The sequence below is a fragment of the Lepisosteus platostomus genome, chromosome 4 (genome assembly GCF_059453375.1).
Source record: "Lepisosteus platostomus isolate fLepPlt1 chromosome 4, fLepPlt1.hap1, whole genome shotgun sequence".
NCBI lineage: Eukaryota > Metazoa > Chordata > Actinopteri > Semionotiformes > Lepisosteidae > Lepisosteus > Lepisosteus platostomus.
Genome location: NC_142614.1, coordinates 51,476,262 through 51,482,261, shown reverse-complemented (window position 1 = coordinate 51,482,261; position 6,000 = coordinate 51,476,262).

Here is a 6,000-nt window from a genome sequence, read left to right as displayed (position 1 = left end):
GACCATTGAATTCCAGGAGAATTCCTTTTTATTGTATTCATACTGTATATACATTTTTATAAATGGTAGAAATGTCATTCATGGTTCCTGTTTCACAAATGGTACGTAATGGTAATTTCAGGTATAGGTGCTACAGTACATAAGGCTTTGTTGGGACATCTCACATGTAGTTATTATAAATTACATTTACATTTTTTGTCCTAAAGGACCTCAAGCTGCTTTTCTTCTAGGTGCATCCACCACTGAAGCACATCAGTAACCTGCATGATGCATGAACCCATTGTGCATCAGCAACCCTACAACACAGCGGGCAAGGTGGAGAGTTGGGAAAATTCATTTGGTGAAGAAATTAAGATGGGAGCTTTGGAGCTTTAAACCAAATTCTGCAAACAAATCAGAATTCAACTGCTCCCTACTCTTTCAATCTAAGTACTCTTTCAAATAGTGCCATAGAATTTCTAATGACCGAATACTGAAGACCTCCATTAAAAATCTTCTCTAAAACTTTTTCTAAAAGACAGCACTTCCTACAGCAGGGTTCCCAGTCACTTGTGGTATTTATTTGGCAATTTTGGCACATGTGGAAGAGTGCCACCTACAGATCTGCCAAAAACCATTATTTCAGATCAGTTTTCTTAGGTAGGTTCCTTGAAATGCAGACACTCTGGTCAACTACCAAGGGTTCTCTAAGCTCTGGTGGAAAGTAATGACCTGGAACTCAAGGATTCATGGGGGTTTGAACTTTTATAGATTTTAGCACAGTTCTAAAGATCTGTAATGTGGCACCTAAATTAAAGTTTTGATGAAATGGCTCATGTTCATTTCCTTTTACCAATTCTGTGTCATATACAGTAGATTTACAGTGAAGCACCCTGATTAGATTGCTTGTTGCATAGTTTCTGGCCAAAACTGCCAGTCATTAATAATGTGCAGTACATTAAGGAATTAATGAAAAATATTCACAGGGTTGCAAGTGGAAACCTCCTTTAATGAAGTCAAAAGGGTCATATTAGATTGTATTTTTATATTAACAGACATAATTGACCTAGTTTAAAATATAAGTTAATAGAAACACTTCAAACATTTTGTCTCATCCTTATGCAGTGCAGACAAGGACCACTGATAAGACAATATAAATACTGGAGCAGTCTTTTACAGTAATTTGGCCAAACAATTTTATTAACAAATTTGTCCTCACTAAGATTCAGTTATTTTTTTTACTCATTTTATCTTTCCTTCAGCAAACATTTGCCTATTTCAATCAACCAAAGGGTTTGCTAAATCCAAAAATATCACTCTTCCACCAAAATCTTGTGATATTATATTGACATTGTGATAAAAATGTTTTTTCAGAGTGTCTATGTAAAAAGAAAGAGTTGATTTAGTTAGCCAAGAAAGGCAAGCAGTATATCATGGTATGCTCTGTATTCTTAGTTTTAACCAATTTAACACTGTAGATTTGCCACTTTAGTTTATATGTATTATATGTGCAACAAAGATAAAGCAAGGGTTTAAAAATCCATGTGTTTTTTTCTTCACACTGGTCTTGGCTATAGTGATGCTTAATATATTTTTTAACTTGGAAAAGATTTATTTCTCAGCTAAATATTGCTGATACCATTTGTCTGCTCGTCCCTGTCTTTTGCCTGGACCCTCAGAAGGTCTCAATTCTTTTGTTTTAAAAAAGTCATGTGATGTAGAGGTGTCATAGGGTGTCAGGGTGTTGAGACTGTAATAACAATAGGCTGCCAACAAAGACCACAAAATAAGGATTCAAAGACATAAATATTTTTACATGGTGATTAATCACAAATTGTATTACTGACTTTTTGAAAGGTGCATTCTCACTTGAGTTCTTTATTGGGTAGTTTGTGTATATAAGGGTGTGCCAGTTTAGGATATGAAGGATATGTAGACTGGCAGAAGTAGACTGAGCAGAGTTAAGAGTGTAATATTTCCAGTGTTTTGTAACAGTTTTTATGACGTCTTTATACTCCTCGAATGACCTAACGTTGAGGGTTTCACTCCTGAAACGTGGAAAATATCAGCACAGGAACAGAAACTGACATGCGTGGATGCTATTATATTCAGTCCCTTGTAGCTAAGTTATGAATACTCAAAGGTATGTTGTTGCATATTTTAGTTTTAAGGTCCTCTGAAAGACAATAAGGTAAAAGCCACGCACACACAAATGGAAAATTGTCTTTACCCAAAGTTTTGTATTTGCCAAGGAATGTTGGCAAATAAATGTTGGTAAATCTTTACCCTAAGAAATGTATCAAACCAAGGACATCTTTAGGATGAGGGCCATTGCACAAAAGTTCTGTGTGGCAGTTATTAGGCTATATCAACTGCATAAACACAAAAAAATGGTTTTCACAGATTGCCACGTTAATTGAAAAATCTTTGAGTTAAAAATGTTAACAAATAAGAAGCTTTAAAAATATATTGAATCTTATACGTGGAGTTATTTATTCCATATTTACTACAAGTATTTATTTCTAGTGTCTCAGCATCTAACATTTTTTCTCACACTGAAAGTCTGCTGTCATGCTACAATATAACTTGCTTCACACTCCAATGAAGTGCAAATGTTCAAGAAACACCAAGAGGGTGTTTATAGTCCATAAATCCTTGACTTCAAATCCGGCTGAACTCTGTCTTGCTGTGTTATTCTTTCTATCACCTAACAGGAATACTGCACTTCTGTGGGGATTATCCACTCCACTTCTCCACAAAGCATTTACCTCACTGATAATGCATTATTTGATTACAGAAAAATTCAAATCCATTCAAATTCTGAAGACCTATCTTGCACGCTTGTAGAGCATGATAAGTGACTGCAAAGCCACTTCAACTTTTAAAAATGCCTCTTATTTTTTCTGCCTCTGGCTTCCTTCAGCTTGAAACTCCTATGCACCAACAACTCCTGTGCACAAATATTACTTCTTTTTAAGTCTCTCATGAATTTCAAAGCTCTTGCATGGCAATGAGAGCAGAGCTGCTGAAGCACTAGCAGAGCACACTTCAAAAACAAGTTTGTGATATTTCCTGTATGCACTGAATTGTAATCAGAATTTTAAGATAGTTCTTTGCCTTTATTTTTTTTTTTAATCTAGTTTTGCCAGAACTGTTGGAGTGGCAATTAGATTAATTTAGCGGAATGTGGGAGTAAATGAATAAGCCCTTGTTGTTGAAATCCGTGGAAAATGGACAAAATTGCTACTTTATCTACAGTTAATTTTAAGAGCCTAAAAATGAATCAACCATTTCCCCAAACCATGTACTGTTTGAAGTGTTTAAATAGAAGAACATAGCTTCCCATACATCTGTCATAAGAAATGAAGATCACATTTTTAATTCATTTATTTGCAGTATTGCCTTTGTTTTGCAAAATGCGACAGTTTGCCAATAGCAGCTCTGATGAGTAAATTAAGGCTTCAGATTCCCATTTGGCATTAGCTTTTTATAGTTCAAGAAAGAGAATGGTCTCTGTTCACTGCAGCAAATAAATGTGTACATGGTACTACATCATATATACAGCAATTTATATTCCCAGGTTTCTGGTTATTTTAATTTAATAAGGTGAAATAATTAAGCTTGGACTCTGAAGGGTTCAAACACCAAATGGGAACATGCACAATAGAGGCTTAGTCATGAGGTCTAGGTTATATAATCAACCAGCCTGGCTAATATGAATAGGATTCTGATAGTTGGGGTATGTAACTGTCTGGTTAACTATGGTTAACTATGCAACAGTAATCTCTTTGGTTTGAAATGCCATCTGTGAGATTTGCCTCCATCCTCTATCTGATATTCAAACATTGTTGTTGGTGTGGGAATGGTGTGGGCAGTGGAGCCTGGACTCATAATTTAAAAGTTAAATAACTGGTTCATCTCTTTCATTACACTTGGGAAAACTGATGGATATTCAGCATTTACTACCTAAACTTTTAATTTATATCAAATATTTTACACACCTAGTGAATTGGAGCTTTGATATGACCTTATCAAAGTGAAATTAAATTGGAATAATTTTAATAATACATCTTCTGGTCTTTCATTATTATTCTAAAGACCACCTTTAACTTTTTTGCAAAATACATCAGACTTTTTACGAAGATCTTTCGCTTAGAACAGCCAGTTATCAGTTTGGTAACTCAGCATGAAGATCTGAGTTGAGAATGTGGTCAGGAATGGGCTGATTGTCGTACAGTATATAAAGAATCTACAGGAACAAGACACATGAGATGCAGTTAATGTGAGGCTGTCTACCACAACAAAGTTTCTCTTTAGCTGTACTTAGTGTAACGAACAGTTCTTTCCGGACCCTATGCGGACGACACATTCCGAAGAAGTGGGGAAACACTAGGAAAATGTCATGCAGGGATACGGGGCTGAAAACAGGGGGGGCGTGTCCAAAGTGCGCTGGTGCACGGGGAAGGTGTGGCCGAGGCAAACAATCCAAAAGTAATCCATAGAGGGAATCCAAAAACACAAGAATAAGTCCATAGCCAGGTGATCCATCCAAACAAGGAATTAAAAACACGAACCGGGTCGGAACCGGCGGACAAGGAACAGGAACAGAGGTTAAAACCTTAACGGGACCAGGTGCCTCCAGGTCCCGGACTCGCACGGTGCGGAAACTAGATGCAGAGGATGAGTGTCAGCGCCTGGCTTTTAAGGTGGGCTGGGAAAAGGGATCAGGTGCACAGAATTAAGTCTAAAGTGAAAAGGCTGGAGCACCCTTAAGGTGGGGGGACTATAATCGTGACACTTAGGGTTATAAAGAGGTCATGACTGAGATAGAGATGGGTATCTTCAGAGCAGTATTGAGGTCATGCGAGGAAGTGAGTCCAAGCAAACTGGTATACAGAAACAAAAGGAGAGGACCGGACACAGAGCCCAGTGACACCCCTGTTGACAAGGCCTGCAATGCATAAACCATGCTGTACCTCTCCATAATGCTTGTAGGTGTTGACATCAGGGCAGTTTTGGAGAATGTATATGCATAATTATGTTTTAATTATGAAGAAGAAAGAAAACTCTAGCAAGTTTGCATTTCAGGGAATACATCAGCAGTAAGAATTAAACAAGAAGATTTTACTTCTCCTGTAATGATTACACTGATCTTTCTTTACATGTCCTTTCAGGAAATCCAATGTTCTCATTCCAGAAAGAAAGGCATCAGAAGCCAAGATGCTAAACCAAGATCAGCTCTTATAGATATACTAATTTATTTTGCAGGGATTTGTCCCCCATATTTCCATTCGTTTGGATACAAATGCTCTTTCTTTTGTATTCCTAGCCCACACCTTTGCTTCAGATTTCTGCACCTTTCTGTCTCAAACACACACCTGAAGAAGGCTCCACGGGAAAAAAACATTGTGTTTTTTTTTCAATTTTCCAGCTAGCCATTAACCTATACTTGTTCCTTAATTATATTTTAACCTTTTCTTCCAAACCAAGGTCTAAAAGAGCCAGTTACTGATTGCCCAGTCATTCCACTGACATTTTCACAGCATTGCTCTGTTAGCTTAGGTTCTCCAACTTGTCACAGACTTCAAAGGGAACATGGAATTTTCACTCCATTACAAAGGGCAATTGTTATGTGGGAGTGCCTCAGGTAATATGTCAGCACCATTCATCCACTATTTTATCTACTTTAAAAAAAAAAAGTTGATGTAGAAGTTTATTTTCCTCGCAATATGATATCAGCAGTATTACATTGTGATATTTTTAAGTAGCACCGTTATTATGAAAGGCAGCATTTTGGGGAAGATACTTCTTTGTGTCCTGTTTCTTTAAGGATGAATGAATGTGATGTTAGGCAAATGCTATATGCAGTACCAGGTAGCTCAGCTGCTCAGGTCATTTTATTTGGGAAAGTTGCTTTGAGTCCTCTTTCAGATTTTGAGTGCGTGGCACTGCTGTGGGCAATCACAGGCTGGAACTTTGTAGAGTCTGCCAGTTCTGCACCTGGTCTCCTCAGCAAGGGGC